The sequence below is a fragment of the Anastrepha ludens genome, chromosome 3 (assembly GCF_028408465.1).
Source record: "Anastrepha ludens isolate Willacy chromosome 3, idAnaLude1.1, whole genome shotgun sequence".
Lineage (NCBI taxonomy): Eukaryota > Metazoa > Arthropoda > Insecta > Diptera > Tephritidae > Anastrepha > Anastrepha ludens.
This window is the reverse complement of record NC_071499.1, coordinates 20,795,608-20,813,868: the sequence shown is the minus strand read 5'-3', so window position 1 is coordinate 20,813,868 and position 18,261 is coordinate 20,795,608. Positions and strand designations below refer to the sequence as shown.

At 41.2% G+C, this 18,261-nt stretch overlaps 1 pseudogene; it reads right to left on the bottom strand.

Moving 5' to 3' along the window:
- Positions 1-1,112: 1,112 nt before the first annotated feature.
- LOC128856590 (pre-mRNA-splicing factor CWC25 homolog) overlaps positions 1,113-18,261 on the bottom strand; it is a 64,818-nt pseudogene continuing 47,669 nt past the window's right edge.

The window sequence follows — 18,261 nt, the reverse complement described above, 5'->3', positions numbered from 1 at the left end:
TCAGAGAGGGTCATCTGTCACGGAGCGCCCGCTATTCTTGGTCCAACGTTATACCTTTTTAAACATCTGTAAAAATTTCAAGCTCATCAAACTTTTTTCAGGATCGGTTAACTAATGAACTTTGTTTTTAAGTGTAGTGCAGTAAATATCAAAACTTTTCATTATAAAAACTTGCAAAAATACCTCGACCTCATTTTTGTAAATTTCATACTTTCGAAGTGCCATTTGAGAAACGCACATTTCAAGTTGGCGAAGCAATGCAGATTTCGAATCGGTGCTGTCCGCCCACTACTTCATAATTTACACAACCAGAAAGCACCTACTTTCATGCCAAAGTGTTTCCAAAGAAATAACAACAACAAAAGCAGCAAAAAGCATATTTAATTTTTTACTCTCCGAAAGAAAATGCGCTAATTTACTACTCTCACCCATCAAATGGCTAGCCACTCGTGGAAGTGAACATTTTAGCTGCTCGTGTTCGAGTTCGAGTAAATGCCCAGCAGCTGCTCCGTTGTAATCGCACATAGAAATAAGGGAAGGCTGGCAGATGTAACTGCATATTCATGTCGGCTCCACAGTGCATTACAATATCGCACATCCACGCACGCATTTAAGTATAAAAGGAAGTACGCATAGCAGGCAGTTCGCACGGCATTCATCAAATGTGAAATCCCATTAACATCAGCAACAGTGGCAAACATTAGCATACCTTGCGCGCTTGTATGTATTTGTATGTACATACATATGTATGTGTGCAACTAATTTAATTAGAAAATGAACTATTCCCATAGCAACAACTATGCACAAAAGGTAGCCAACAGCGGAATTCTAATGTATTATTCCCTGTTGAAAAATCCGTATTTAAGGAATTAATGGGAAAAAGAAGTCAAATGCGGTTTGAAAATCACCTTTAACGTAGTTTTATCCAAGTTTAAGATTTTGTTAATTTAAGCCTAACTAACAATGACATATTCACAAGGGATGTGACTAAAAACACATCTTTGACTTTAGTCCACATACCAGAAATATAATGGAGTGTCTGGAAGGAATTGTATAAATTTTGTATCTGCGGATTTGTAGACATAAATTAAGAAAATGTCCAGAAAAAACATTTACTTTTTCGTAAAGTTTAAGTTCATGGCAGCAAAAGTGCGTTGTATATTGCTCAAGTTTGAATGTATTCGTGATCCAACTGAGGATTGAATTGCAACCGCCTAGGCGCGCCTGTTTTACTTCTTTGCTGATGAATTCCTTATCGAATTCTTGCGATTTTTACTTTTCTTCTTCTCGGGCACTTGATTCGCGATGTTTTTTTACCTCTTTTCCGCATCGCTTAATTTTTTTTGAGAGCTTGTGCTTTTACTTTCAACTGGTCGGGTATGTCGCCTGATATTTTTTTTTTTCCAGCTGTGGGAACGTGAATATCTGCGTTGGTACCTCAAACGTAGCCACCTTCTTGTACCTTTAGGTGACCGCGTTGCTGAGCGATGTTGGTCTGTCTTTATCAGGTCAGTCCATAAGTTCGTGCGTTTTTTAAAGGTGGTTTTAAAATTAATCAAAAAGGTGTTTAAAGTATTTATTAATCAATAATATATTTTCCTTCATTATTTACAATGTTTTCCCTACGTTTAGGCAAATTTTTAATTCACTGCTCAATAAATTTGTTGTCCTTGGAACCAAAATACGCTTCGATATCCTTTTTTATAGTTTCTTTTGAGGAGTAGTTCTTGTTACTCATATGGGATTGAAGTCCACGGAAAAGGTAATAATGACAAGGTGCAATATCCGGAGAGTATGGTGGACGCGGCATTAGCTCCCATCCGTGCATGTTCAGCTTGCCTAATGTTTGCCTTGCGGTATGAGGTCTTGCGTTGACGTGGTAAAACAAAACTTTGCGTCTATCCACTAAAGACGGTCGATTTTTTTAAGTAGCTGATGGGAATAAGAATCAGCAGTTATCGTCTGGTTTGGTTCCAGAAGTTCATAATAAACAATACCGGCCATATCCCACCCCACCAAATAGACAGGAGAATCTTCTTGGGATGAAGGCCATCTCTAGGGGTCGGTTCTGGTGTTTCATCTTTATCTAACCATTGGCGTTTGCCAACAGGATTATTGTAAAGGACCCATTTTTCATCACCAGTAACGATACGGTTCAAAGAACTTTCATTTTCAAGCCGTTGCAGCAGTTGAAAACACACATTCACTCTCTTCTGAAGGTTGGCGACGGAAAGTCTATGCGGAACCTATTTTCCCAGCTTTGAAACTTTTCCCAACTGAACCAGTTGCCTGTGAACTGTTCCATGCGATAAATTTAACCTCTGAGCTATCATATCGACTGTCAAATTTGGCTCAGGTTCCACGAGTGCGAGCAAGGCGTCGGAGTTAAAGACTTCAGGACGGCCAGCGCCCGGGGCATCCTCTACGTCGCAGTTACCACTTCGGAATTTTGAGAACCACTTTTACGCAGTCTTTACACTCGCGGTATCCTCTCAGTGAACAGTGTTTATTTCTGCAGCAGCAGTTGTTGCATTTTTACCACTTTTATAAAAAAAATACAAAATATGCCTCTTATCCGCGTTCGAAGATTCCATTTTATTTTTTAACAACACGTGCTTCTATCCGAAAAAAAAATCACTTGTTGAATGCGCAATATATCAAGGAAAATATAAATAGTTCCGTTATATTCCGCGAATAATTTTTGTACGCAAAAATCGTACAAAAGTGAAACTATGGGTAAAATACGCACGAACTTATGGACTGATCTGATATTTATTGAACGACTGGAACGCGAACTTTGGAACGAGAGTTTATATGATTTTTTACCTTTCTTGCTTTTTGTACTCTTAAACCTTCGACCTTCCTTCCTGATCATACGAGCAATTCCATTTATTTTCTGAAAATTTGTCCAATTCCTTTTCTAATAAAGGTGAACTGGAAAACTGCCGCTTTCGCGGCTCTGCGGGTGATCGTGTTGTACTTGCATTGTAGTTTTTCGGAAATATAGAACACGACTGTCTGGATTTTTATTGGTTTCCATTTCTATCAAAATAAGTTTCACTTTCTCTTCTTTTGCGATGTCTCGACTTCTTTCTTCTATAATTGCTATCGTGACGATCGTTGCTGAACGAGTGATCTCGACGGTCTTTTCTGCTCCCACTTCTTGCCGCTTTATCCAACTCTATTGCGATAGTCTCAAATTAAGCATCCATTAACTTTGACAGGCTTAATACAGAAGTCTTCTTATTCAATTTTTTATATTTTTTTGCCAACTCCTTATCTAAATCTACTGCAGTAGCGCTGTCGGTATCGGAATCAGATGTGCCTTCTGGTGGATGATTTAGATCGCTTTTTGTGTTTTTTCTTTGATTTCTTCGACTTTTAGTCTTGAGAATACGATGTAGTTCCTTGAATTTTACTGGGTTCTCCAAATTTTTTTTCTCGACTCCATTTCACGTTGTTTAATTGGCATTGAAGGATCCTCCATAACTTTACGCTGCAAATCAACTTGTTCCGTTGATTCCATGTTACGATAAGCTAGTATAGAGAAATGCATACACTCATGTCCAACGTGATTTATATGTAGATTGTTTCGCGCCAACCAATTTTTGATCCTTCCGTTGTTTCTCAGCTTGCAATGCCTCAAATGAATTGTCAATGGTTCTATCAAGAAGATATTCTCGACGATTTATTAACTCCGAACTGCTTTTTGATATTATTATTTTGATAATATAAACTTAGGGAACTTTTTGCATTAGGGCTAACCTACTAAGCTAAAGTTCGGCTATTGGGTCTGCTTCCTTTTGAAAAAAAACAAAAAACAGAAAGGTCTTATTTTGACATTAGAGTCATGCAACTTATTACATATATATTGATGGTGAGATGCCAATCTTAAAGTCACATCTAGAAGTGCTAGAATATGTGCCTTTCTTAATTAATTTAAAACAATTTATTAGTTTTGCAGAATAATATGCATTTTTCGAGATCTTTCTTCCCTGATAGCGTTACAACGCGGACTGTGTCAAAGCTTCCTTCAAAATGCTCCTCCAAAGCGGTCGATCGTGAGTTTTTGCCCCGTAGTTACGTATTTCCAACTTCTTAAGATGGTATTCCACTGCGTTTATCTAACTGTTCCTCGGTCTGCCTTTGGCCTTCACGCTCATTAGCTTTTCTGTTAAGGCTTTCTTCACGGTACAGTCAACAGGCATACGGATCACATGACCTAGCCATCTTATGCGCTGTCTCGTTCTGAGTTAGATCGTTCAGTTCAGAGTTCAGTCGAATTCTATAGGTACCATCATATATTCTTATTAGGCCAAAGATCTTTCTTAAAATTTTTCTTTCCATGCTAGCAGTCAGCGCGCAGTCATCAACCTTAAGGCCGGCGGGCCAATTAGATGTCCTAAATTCAGTAGTTTTCGCGAAGCGTTGTAGGATGAGAAAAAAAACAATTAGCCAAATGAAGTTTTGGGGATAGTTTAATATATATTTGAACTAAAAAAAAAAATTTGTACAATCTCCAACAATATATTGTAAGTCGAGTTATCAATAGATTCCCAGAGCGCCTGTATCCAACTTCTGTACAAGATACAACTTGCAATTTTCATCTGAAAACAAAAAAAAAAAAGATCATTAATTTTGATGTAATTATCTTCGATGTGAACTAAGAAAATTGGGAGAAACACGTAAAATTCGAATTTTTGGGGAAGGTAGAAAAAAAAGTGGTTTTTCAAGGAAAAAAAAACTCTTCAACTGGGTAAAAAAGTCGCTTAAAAAAGTTTTTGGATGTTTTTTAGTATATTCTAAAGCAAAAACGTTCAAACATATCGATATTTGCAACAAAGTTAATTAAAATTCTTATTAACATCGTCCAGTCCATAATCTTGCAATTAACATTAAGATCGGCCGGCACCAATGAAGAGCGAGCCATTAGCAACTGAATCTGTTTTGCCTTTTGAAAACTCTTTAAATGCGGAGCAATATCGAAAGCGAATGAGAGTTTCAGAGGACGTTGGACAGACAAATAAGACCGTCGGACTTTTTTTTCATTCCTTTTTCAGTTTATCCGAAATGGCTCGCCGAGGCCGAGTGGGTTTGTTTGTGACTACCATTCGGAAGTGCCCAGGTTCGAGTCTCCGTGCATGATACACCGAATGATAGAAAACATTTTTTCTAATAGCGGTCGCGCCTCCGAGTGTAGTTCCTTTTTTTGCCAAGTGCCAGTTTTTTTTTTTAGGGCCATTTAGGGCGCATTGGGGCAAAATGTTGGGCGGATGAGCTAAGTAACCTGGCCACCCTCAAGGTGATTTTGGCGTAAACTAATTGGATTGGTGTTTACTTAAAAATCGGTGCTAAAATCGGAGCAGCCTGTGCTCGCATCAACTCAGCGAGCGCTGGATTAGTGTCCAAATGTGCAAAGTTGTGAGATCCTTCTGCCTAGGAGTACATCGAAGGCACTTGAGAAAAGTCCTACGGCTAACAAAAGCGCAGCTCTAGAATTTTGTGGGTGCCCTACAAAACATTGTCCGCCAGGTATCCACGCGATGAGACTTTGTATGACTTCGACTTTTTTGGCAGCTTCTCGAAGGATGAGGTAAAATAATTTCAGTAACTATTACTCAAGTATCGTACCGTCTCTGGGCCCTTTCTTCACTTTCCTCTTTTTTTACATCAATGGTACGACAGGATGCAAAGTTGGTATTTCTCGTCCAAGTGAGCCCATGAGCAACCTTTTAATTTAATTTCACCTACGAAAATAAATATAAAGTAGAGAACACTGAAATCCAGGCACTATACGCTTAATTATAGTTTAATTTTAACGAAATCTTCTTTTTGCACACCTGTAAAATCACAAAGATTTCTGTTTGAAAAACACTAGCAGTATTCAGCAATTTTAAGCAAATTAGCTGAGTTCGATCTAACCGCTGCCCCGACTGTGAAGACAGAGATACCAGCTTCGGTACAGATTTTCCTCTCATTCCAACACTGCCTGCATGGAAAGATTGCCCTTGCACGACCCTCAAACTCCAGTTTACGGATAGAGAGATTATCTCCAGAGGCCAACCTCCTTTAACCTTATTACATTTTGTACAAAACGACATTAAGGGCAACACTGAGACAAGTTCTACAAGCTCCGGTAAAACGAATACAAGCAGAAGTTTATACATCCTCAATTTAGTCATATTATTAGCCCTCCCGAAGAGATTCGAACTGTAAAATTGGCAGAAGCACTACGTTGTACATCCAAAGAACAACCCGTGCCTTGAGCCTGGAGTAGTAGAAGTACACAACTGGCCTTCTAATGGACTTTGGAGTCAAGTATCACTCCCAGATTCTTAACTCCCGCTGAAAGCGCTTGGATAATTATAGGCATAGTCTACTTAAAAATGTATTCCGAGCTCCGCTTATTTGGTGGCAGTAAAAGTCTGAGGTGGATACATTTGAGTCTATGACAGTAGCTTTTAGTGTATGATTCTTGCGCTGAGACGTTGCAATCAGTCACCGAAATAAAGAGTTTACATCAAAATATGCTGATCTTCATTCAACTACTGGAACAACTAATCCCAACATAAACTTCAACGTTCCTACCTCTACAAGTTTTTAGCCGTTGACTCAGCGAGTTTAATGCCAAGTTGAGTGTAGACCTTGCACGTGTGTCAGCTGACGGCTATTTTACCTCGACTTCCCAGTTTTCATATATATTTTGAAACCACTCAAAAAGGTTGGACTTCCTGTGGCTGTTCTTTAAGATCAGCTTTATGCAAATGATTCCGATTTTCAGGGTTTTATAAGCGTAGACTACTTCGAAATGAAATTCGAACTTCTAAGATGTAGACAACTTCATCCTTTACCATCCTTTACCTATAAAAATTTGATATGATATTTATGCCGAAATACGCAATTTAAACAAAACTTTCGCACTAAACATCCAATCATAAAGGAAAAGTAATTAAACCGACTAATGAGGCAGTCGGTGTAGAAGTGAACCCACACAACCAACAATTACAAAAATGGGTAAGTCATTTCAGCTGTGCGAAATGAAAATGCGAAGCGTGAGCAACAAAAATTTTAATAGCAAAAACAACATAAAGTCTCACTACTTACTTACTACAAATTTAAAAGCCTCTGAACAGCAAAAACAACTTTGTGAAATATCGATTTTATGCTAACTAAACAGCCAACATTAAACACTAATGATCGTTGTTGTTATTGTTTTTGTTTCCCCTGTTACTGTTAATGCTGCTATTGCTTGTGCCATCGCAACACTTGTTGATGCCATTGACGATGATGATGACGACGTTGTGATGTAAGTGCTGGTTTACCATCATCACATAATTATGTTGAGATAGGCACGTGTGTATGTGTATGTGTGTGTGAAAAGTACAAGTAGTGCGCAAAGTTTTAGCAGCTCGCCCTCTTTAGCAAAATATTTGAAGCTAAAAATCAAACGCAGGATTCGGTGAAATTCGAGATATTAAGAAAATGAGGAACGGAAATTAATACTTCTAATTCGAGATACTTATCGGAAAAACACTCTCTATTTAGCCAACAGAGTTCGGCGGCGCCTCTCTAAGCCGGCTGGTGAGCAGAGGCACTCTGTAAGAAGGTGTTCTCTCGCCACTACTCTGAGTTGTTGTGCTTAACGACTTGTTAGAAGAGCTGGAGAAGAGAGGCTGCAAGGTGATTGCTTATGCGGATGATGTGGCACTTATTGTCAGAGGGAAGTTTTTAACTACCCTGATGGAACTGATACAGGGTTAGCTAAGTCTAGAAGCACATATTGCGGTCTGTCGGTAAATCCTCTGAAGACGGAACTCGTCCCGTTTACGAGAAAATATAAAATACCTAGAGTATTTCTCCCCTCAATGGCAAGCGCTCCGTTGGTGCTCTCTGACAGGGTGAAGTACCTGGCACACATACTTGACAGAGAGCTAAAGTGAAAGTCCAAAATTGAGGAGAGAATTAGGAAGGCAACATTCGGCTTGCATGGATGAAGGTGCGTTATCGGCAAAAGATGGCGTCTCTCGCCTACATTTACATTTTGATTATATAACACAATTCTAAAGCCAATTACAGAGTCCTTGTCTGGTTGACTCGTTGGACAGGACGACATTGGTTAAGAAGCTGGAAAAGGTCGAAAAGTATGCTCTCATTGTAATCAGTTGAGCGCTTCGGATCACTCCGACTCTAGCGCCTAACGCTATGCTGAATGTGTTACCCGTGGGCATCGCAGGGAGAACTACCGCTGCACGCGTCGCATTCAGATTGAGTTGTTCGAGCCATAAACAAGACTTAACACATTCCCTGTCCGCTGAACCACATATGGTTCAGTAAACGTGCGCCTGATAAGCAGTGATACGTTCCTGAGCCATATGTGCGTCAGGGGGTATATGAACCACATGTGTTTCATGAACGTGCAGAAGCAAAAATGTCCCTCTACGCTCATGGACCATATGTGTTTCAGGTAGAAATACCCTACATCCGTTTTTTGTTTTTTAATTATTATTATTACTAAAGCTATCCTATGACTACAAAAAGCAAATTATTCAAAAAACCCTGTTGGACTTGTCGGTCAATTTTGCATTTTTGTATTGGGACAGGGAACGTGTTAAGCTACGGACACTCTAGTATTCTGAAAAACTTTCAGTTCGTCCCCATTGTGTTGAATCATTGTACACCCTCGCTGGCCCGCGCGGTACTTTCCCTATTCATATTCTCTCAAGCGTGATAGGGCACGGCAAATATTTTTACGGATGACTCGAAGTTGAACGGAGGAGTTTGTTGGGAGAGTGTTCTGCGGGCAGCTTCCGATGAAGCTCAGATTTAGGCTGCCGGACCTCTTTAGTGTTTTACAAGTGGAGGTGGCCGCCTTTAAGGAAGCACTAGATTGCTTACTTACTTCTGTAAAGGCCGCAAATGCGTGCTCCGACAGCCAAGCGGCAATTGGGGCATTGGGCTCATTCGAAATTATTTGGGAAATACCTGACTCCTCCCTCGATTGCATCGTTATACTTGGACATAAGGCTCATCTGGGTTCTCAATCCCAGTTGCGTAGAGGGAAATTGCTGGGCTGATGAGCTGATTAGACAGGGGACCCTGTACTGTGGTTCGCTTGAGATCCTGTGGTCTGCTTCTAGAAAAATGAGCATCGCACCACTTCAGCGAGCGTTGGGCTAGTCCACAAACGTACAAAGTCGTGAGATCCTTTTGTTACTGCTAGATCGAGGGACCTCGAGGGCACTCGAAGACACTCGAGGGAACGTCTAAGGCTAACAAAGCCGCAGCTTTTGAATTTGGTGGGTATCATTACCGCATAATGTCCGTTAGGAATCCATGTAGTGAGACTTGGAGTAGCCTCAACTCCACCTCAAATGAGGTGGAATCATCTCAGCACCTTCTTCTCGGCTGCCCTTCTCGTCGCACAAAGATTTAGACATCTGGGTTCTCACTTTTTTGCGGAATTCTCACACCTGCGGATATTGCGAGTTTAAAAAAAAGCAATAATTATGTACTGTTGGTCGTCATTCTCTAATCCAAAGCACCTTCTTCTTTCTCCACCTGTTTCGTTCTTTTTCTTCAATTTCCAATTCCGACACATATTGCCAAAGCAGTAGAACCTCTCGCAGAAACTCGGCCCGTTAAAGACGCACCCAACGTCCTCTTTGCTCGGCAATTCTGTTCACTTCTGATCGATCAACTGTTTTAAGTCACTTAGCTGGTGGCATTAAAGATCTGAAGTGGGTAAAGATCTGAGGTTGACTCTATGACAGCAGATTTTAGTGGATGATTCTTATCCTCAGACATTGCAACCGTTCATCGAAATAAAGGGCTTACATCAGGGTACGTTTGAGTCTATCACAGCAGATTTTAGTGGATGATTCTTGCGCTCAGACGTTGCCCATCTTTCATCTGAATAAAGGGCTAACTTCAAAATATGATTATCTTCATTCAACTACTGGAACAACTACTCCCAAGTTAGCCAATCTTTACAAGTTTTTAGCAGATGATTCAGCCATGGCCTAGTCGCTAATGCTTTTTAATTCATTGTGATTGTAATTCATTACTTTTCCAATTTTCATATAAAAAAAAAAAATGATTCAGCCAGTTTAATGCCAAGTTAAGTGTAGGCCTTGCGCCGGGGCCAGCTCACAGCTATTTGACTACGACATTTGTCAGCTGTTGTTCTAGTATGGGAGGCATTTTTCTTATGCATTTAAAATCCGCTCAAATGAGTCGACTTTATGTGGCTCCTATGCATCAAGCTTTTTCTTGAGGCCTGCTTTATGTAAATGGGTGCAGTTTTCCATGATTTTATCAACAGTTTCGAAGTCTACTAAAACGTGTCTCATCTACGACGTCATTATTATCACAACAGATTTATGGAATCACTGCTTTCATATTGCATTCGATATAAGAGAATTCTTGGGAAGTAAACAACTATTTGCCTGTCTACTCCAACTGTGCACCTTTGTCGTAGTGCTACTGAAGAAAGTGTCGAATTTTTTTCTGATTTTTACTTTATTTTTTATGGTTATTTTATTATTTTAGCCGTTCATTCGACATAAATACTTAGTTTCGTAACAGAGGTTGCCAGGATTTTGCACAGCACTGGCCTTATATATGCGATTGACTTGCCGTTTTGCCGCGCTTTATATGTCTCTGCAGTTGTGTGCATGATGGGACGAGATGCTGCCAAAACGTTGATGAGGTGTTGCCGTTCTTGTTGTTCTCGGTGTTCTTGCTGTTCTGGCTGCTGTTGAGCGGCGCACAACACAAACTCAACTTTAGTGAGCTTTGACAGCGCCGAGTTTGTCTGCTTATGTAAATATGAGAGCGCACGTGCAAGTGTGTGTGTTTGATTTGTGGTCGACACAGGCCCCTTGTTTGAATTGCACAACAAAGCATCTTTAACGTTTCTGTTGGTTGGTTGAAGTACTCACGCATACGTAGGCAGTCTTGTGCATATATTTACTGGTGTATGTGGATCTCAGCCCCTTTCCTGTATAAATGTTTGCTTGCCGCATGACGGTGTAAGTGCGCAAATGACTGTGTGTGTGTATTAGGCATGAATTTAAATTTCAATTTAAATGCGAAAACGGTCGAATTGTAAAAATAGTTACACAAACACACACAAATCACTTTCGCCCCTCTCCCCTCGTCCTATCCCATTTACCGCATCACTGCTTCCATCGTACTTTAGCTGCCCATAAACAACATTTACGAGTATAATTAAATCTTGAATTTGTGAAACTACCTTGGGGGGAAGCCAAATATGTGTATCCACACATACACACAAACATTCCCACAACCACTGGTGTCATTTATAAATGGGTGATTAGTGTCGCATATTTATGTCTGCCTCTTAGGTGTTTTGTCCTTGTAATCCCAAGGTAAAGAAAGCTGCTTTATGCTCGCATCTAATCGGCGGTTTTGTAGGTGTAGAGTTTTTTTTGAAAAATATTTTATGGCATTTAGTGTTTATAAATAACTTAAGACTTTGTCGACAGTGTCTTTTCGAGGTCATTTTCAGGCACAGTTCTTGAGTTGCTTTGGATCCCAAAAGTTTGCTGCAATAAGAACCAATTAGCACCTCGACGAATGGCATTTACATGAAAAACAAAAAAATCGTGGTTGATTAGCTAATAGCGCATAAGATTGGTGATAGCGTTAGCACCATTTTAACATACTTCTGGAAAAAGTAGGACTTAATGATGCCTCCGACATGTCAACCTAATCACGGTTTGGTGAACTTAACGACACTTAAAATAAGGAGGTTGAATTAGTTTTAAAGGTTTTTTTCGAAGATTTGGGGCTTTATTGTGAAAAAACGGTACAAAATAGTTTATTCGAAGTATTGGCCATCGCTAGCTACAACTTTCGCCCATCTTTCGGGCAATTTCCGGATGCCGTTTCTCCAAAATTCTGGCCGCTGCTTGGCTATCCATGACTCAACCCATATTTTGGTAGCCTCATACGAGGAGCACCGCTGCTCCGCCAAATCGAGACTCATATGCCGGAACAAATGATAATCGGAGGGAGCTATGTCTGGACTATACGGCGGGTGGGGTAACACTTCCCAGCCAAGCGTTCCAAGGTATTTTTTGACAGGTTGAGCAACATGCGGCCGAGCGTTGTCATGTTGCAAAATAACCTTGTCGTGCCTTTTTACCGTTTCCGGTCGTTTTTCTTTCAATGCCCGGCTTAAACGCATCAATTGCAGTCGGTAACGATCCCCCGTGATTGTTTCGCCCGGTTGGAGCAGCTCAAAATATACGACGCCGACCTGATCCCACCAAATGCAGAGCATGATTTTCTTGCCGTGAATATTCTGCTTGGCCGTCGACGTTGATGCGTGGCCGGGCAAACCCCAAGATTTTTTGCGTTTTGGGTTATCGTAGTGGATCCATTTTTCGTCGCCAGTCACCACCCGATGCAAAAAACCCTTCCGATTTTGTCGCTCGACGTCGCGCAGCTTCAACTCGTACGGGACCCAATGTCCTTGCTTTTGGATCATTCCCATCGCTTTTAGACGCTTGCAAACGGTTGATTTATCAACGCCCAATGATTCAGCAAGCTCCTCTTGGGTTTGGCACGAGTCCTCGTTTACCAATTCCCCCAATTCCGCGTCCTCGAACTTTTTGGGCTGGCCAAGACGCTCCTTGTCTTCGGTGTGAAAATCACCACTTTTGAATCGTCGAAACCAGTACTCACATGTTGAAATCGACGGAGTATGGTCTGGGTGGGCCTCCTGCAGCAATTCACGGGCTTGGGCTGTATTTTTTTTCAAATTGAAGCAGAAAAGCAAAGCTTCCCGCAAATTGCGTTTCGACGGCACGAAAGTTGACATACTCGAAGCACGAAAACACTGCGTTGTTTATACTTCAGCGAAATGACAGATACTGATAAACAAAGCCTAGGGATGAGGCTTTGTCATGAATATATATTCAGTATTGCCAACGCGATAAAGTGATAAATAGCGCCATCTGTGTGTCAGCTTTAAAACTATTTCAAAAGATTCGATTAGATGTTGTTTTAAAATCAAATATGTAGTAGTTTCGACTATCTGAGGCTTCACTAATTTCATTAAAAATTGTATGTGAAAACCTTCTTACGAGATTTGGCCGAGTTTAACAAAGCGCGCCAGCCAACGAGCCGCTGGATCTTTATCCGCTGCGCTATGTCTATGTCGTCGTAAAGCTCATACAGCTCATCATTCCATCGCCTGCGATATTCACCGTCGCCAACGGGCAGAGGTCCAAAAATCTTCCGCAAAACGTTTCTCTCAAACTCTCCAAGCGACTCTACATCAGTTAATTGTTCAATGGGTAAAATTCGCCAAACAGTCGCTTTCGATTCCTGAATGCCTAATTGTTGAGAACTTCGAGACATCGGATATCGATGCTGAAGTCTTTTCAGCAACACTTTGCGCTACAACAGCAGCCTTCTCAACAGCTCCAAATCCATTTCTTGATATTTTTCAGCACTCTTTAGATTGTTAACTCGTTCGGATGAATATTTCCATCAACAAAATTTCGAATTTTGTGATGGGCTATTTTTCCATCTTCATAACACTTTTGTTATCAATTTAGGCTACTGCGCACTGCTACCAAAAGAGATCTATTGTGCGAGGCATGCTGAGGCACCCTGTCATCGACAGATGATGGCCTTAGTGAGATATCTCTGGCTGCAGTGGCCTACTGAGTGAAAGTAGCTTATAAGAAATTCCTCTGTCCGGCGTAAGGAATTATTTCGGTTGTCGTAGACCGATAGGATTTCGCCTGTTTTCAACGAATTTCTTCTCCTCCAACTTTCTGAGAAATTCGTGAATGTGACCTTTTGTAAGTCCACAAAAAGACCCATAATCGATTAGAAGCATACTATACTCCCTTAATACTGTCCCTCACTGGGGGAGGGATTTTTACCAAACCCAGCGCACAACCAGAATACTGGGCTGCTTCGCCTTCTCACTTTAGCTCGCTCTCGAACGGATGTTCGGAAGCTACGTAGAGGATACTTGGGAAAAGTCCGAAAGTTGTGACCTGCATGGACCATATGCATAAGAATCGGCCTGGCCGCTCCCAAGTGAATGAAGATCAGCTAATTTCCGCACTTGCGTGGACTTCTACATATGGAACCATACTCCTTGCTCAATACCAGCGGCACCATCAGAAGGTCCTCTCCGAGCCGTTTGATACCAAATGAGGTTCCAGACAGGATGACTCGCTATCTTGTGACTTCTTTAACCTGATCCAATCAACCAATCTTTTACAAGAGCGTACAATTGTTGGCGTATGCCGATGATACTGACATCGTCGGCCTTAACAACCGCGCTGTTAGTTCTGCATTCTCCAAACTGGATAAAGAGGCAAAGCGAATGGGACTGGTGGTGAACGAGAACAAAACGAAGTACCTCCTGTCATCAAACAAACAGTCGGCGTACTCGCGTATCGGCACCCACATCACTGTTGAAAGTGAAGGACTGTATACTTAGGGCTTCGTGTACTTAGGAACCAGCATTAACATCGATAACAATGTCAGCCCAATGAACAATCTCTCTTGCCCACAGGGGCTGCTATGGACTAAGTAGGCAAATGAGTAGTAAAGTCCCCTTTTGACGAACAAAACTAACACTCTACAAAGATCTCATCATGCCCGTCTCGCTGTATGGTGCAGAAACGTGGACGATGACCACATCCGATGAGGTGTTCCTTGGAGAGTTTGTGAGAAAGATTCTGCGAAAGATTTTTGGACCTTTGCACGTTGGTGACGGAGAGTATCGCAGGCGATAGAACAATGTATGAGCTTTACGAGGACATAGACATAGCGCAGCGAATAAACATCCCGCGTCTACGTTAGCTGGTCATATGGACGATATAATGGATACAAACTCCGGTTCTGAAAGTGTTCGGTGCGGTACCACCTGGTGGTAGCAGAGGAAGAGGAAGGCCTCCTATGTGTTAGAAAGATCAGGTGGAGTAGGACTTGGCTTCACTTGGTGTGTCCAACTGGCGCGGCTTAGCACGAGAAAGAAACGACTGGCGCACTTTGTTAAATTCGGCCGAAATCGCATAAGCGCATAACACAAATCAAGAAGAAGTGGAGGAAGTCACTAATTTCATTTGATTTCGACATTAATGTTGATTCGTTCTCGACATGGCCACTCCTGCTCCTGATAGAAGTTCTCCTTCATTATCTTAAATCACTTTTCACAGCGCTAATTCCTAGATGCTGCCTTAATTCGTCAGCCGGAGCAAATGACTTTTGCTTCGAAGACATCCACATTATTCAAAACGTTAAATTTTGGACGTCAGGTCATGTAACAAAATTAACTCGAAATTACCTAAATCTACCCTGTCAACGTATCAGTGTATTCCCTCACTTAGTCCAACCGGAACCTTCTCCACTCATATTCCATCAAGGGTGGGACAAGAGTGGACGGGGGACTTCACTTGGGGAAAGGGTCTGGTGAACTTGTTCACGGATGGATCGAAGTTGAAAGGAAAGGTTGGCGGAGGAGTTTCTCGCATGCGATCAGCTCCCCATCAGACTCAAATTCAAGTTACCGAACCGCTGTAGTGTTTTCCAGGCAGAGGTAGCCGCAATCAAGAAGGCAGCTGATTGGCTGCTCACATGCGTGCTAACAGTCAGAAAAGTAAATATTTACTCCGACAGCCAAGCGGCAATAAGGGCCCTCGGGTCAATGATGCTGCATTCGAAACTGGTCTGGGAATGATACACCTCACTTTCGACTGCGTCCGAATTCTTTGACATAAGCCTCATCTGGATTCCTGGTCACAGCGACATTGCGGGAAACTATGAGGCGGATGAGTTGGCCAGACAAGGGACATGTGAGGTGATTTCCCCGCGAACGAAGAGAATTGGGATTCCCATGACTACCTGCGGTCTGCTCCTGGAAAGATGGGCATCGCGTCAACTAAACGAGCGATGGGCAAATACACAAACTTGTAAGGTCGCGAAATCCTTCTGGCCACGTGTGGGCCGGGGGCGCTAGGGCGAGCTTCTGAGGTTGACAAAATGTGCGATTTTTTGCGATGAATGTATGGAGGATGAGGTGGAATCATCCCAGCATCTTCTCTTTAGCTGCCCTGCTCTGGCGAGCCTAAGATCCAGGCATCTTGGCTCTTACTTCTTTGCTACGCCTACTGATATCGCTAGCGCTGACATTAAAAATATGACGAATTTCATCAGTAGCACAAATCGGTTGACGCAAACGCAACACAGTCATCGTTCATAATCCACACACTCCAAACCCACCCTCCTAACCATTCCAGCACCACCACTCCCCGCACTCTACCTGCGTCCCATCGGTCTTCCTCTTTCACCTCACCTCCTTCATAATGGTATCACAAGGGACGGAAACCGTTTCTCTTCGTCCAAGTGTGCTCATTCCTTGGACAACCATACCAACCTAACTTAACCTTCCTAAATCTAGTAAGTGGCATTAAGTATAGTTTTTTTAGTTTTTTATATTAGCTTCCCGGATTTTTAAGGCCTTTTCTGCCAGCTTTCCAGGTAATCGAAATCCGAGCCCGCATTCGCTTGGTTTATAAACTTCTTTTTCGAACTTCCTTTCTGAACTAATATAAATAACAACCTTACTATTTTTTTTTTTTTGTTTTTGCAAATTAAAGATAGGCCATCCCCATTGTGAAATATTGGTTTGTGCATTCACAAAATTTTCCCTTTACACGCACAACAACCACAGCCAACATGTTCCTCTTTGACAAATCGTTGACTACATAACTACACACCTGCCAGGTCATGAGGAAAATTTGCATAATTTTCTCATTTTTCTGCTGCCATTACTTATAAAAAAAACATTCTAGTTTTTTCGTCTGCACATTTTTTAGTTTATGTTGTGCACTCCTGCAAAAGGTCACCGGCACGTCTCTGTAGCCAATAATATTTCCAATTTTGCTGCTGAGAATTTTAGCAAATATTAAATTAGTTTAAGAAACTGCCAGGCAATCAGTCAAAAAAGGGCCGCAAACCTCGCTTATCCATCAATAAAAGGGCACTTCGTTGCTGCTTTGCGGTCTTTTGCCGTTTTTTAAGCTGTTGGCAACCTAAGCTGCGGCAAGCTTTTCTTCAACTTTTCACCACATTTTCCAATAGATTATAAAATAAATTCTTAATCGTTGAAAATTTTGTTTAAGTAGACATACTTACATATATACATTTGCTTTTACATAGAAAAAATAAATAGGTTTGCCCTTTAGTAAAGTAATTTCCAATTTTATGGCATAAGTAGTAGTAATAATATTATATTATATAAAAAGGTTCACACACACATACATATATGCAAATACATGCACTCTTCCCGTAACAATCCATTACTTGATAGACTTCTAGTAAATTTAGAACTAGGACTAGTTCTCCTTCACGCTTCCATTTGAAAAATTGATGTGAGGTGTCGATATTCTACCGCTGCACTAACTTTTCTATAGTTCGCAACTAATAGCAAAAAGAGACTAGTAGAGACTAGACCGAAAAAAACTAGTTCCGAATTGGTCTTCAATTTAATAAAATCAATCTTCCAATTTTGATTTTGAATAACTTTTTTGCTAAATAAAATATTGGGTAGTCGAAAAAGTCTTTTCCTATTTCTAATCAAACTTCAACTCATTCTTTTTTATATTTATAATGAACTTTATTCAACCAAATATGTACCAGTTTGGTCGACCACCTTTTGCCATTTTTCTTCTAGAGACATTATTCAATCAGTGTAAAACTTTTGTGGTTTCTCGACGAAAAACTGCGACAAGTAATTTTCACAGGCTTCTCTTGAAGCCAACTTTACTCCATTAAGGGAGTTCTGCATTGACCAAAACAAATGGTAGTCCGATGGTGCAAGGTCAGGGCTATATGGTGGATGCATCAAAACTTCCAAGCTCTCCCAGTTTTTGCCGAGTCATCAAAGATGTGTGTGGCCTAGCGTTGTCCTGATGGAAGACGACGCCCTTTCTGCTGATCAGTTCTGACCGTTTTTTTTCGATTGCTTGCTTCAATCTCATCAGTTGTTGACAGTAAAGTGTAGAATTCGGTCCATTAAATTTTTCACTGTGGTACCTAAACATCGAGCTTCTTTTTGTAACCAGCCTTTTTTAAATGGCAGCTTATGTGACGGTCCTGGTCAATCTTTTCCATAATTTCATCGACTTTTTCAACGATAGATCGACCGGAGCGAGGTGCATCTTTCACATCGAAATTTCCAGAACGGAAGCGAACGAACCATTGTTG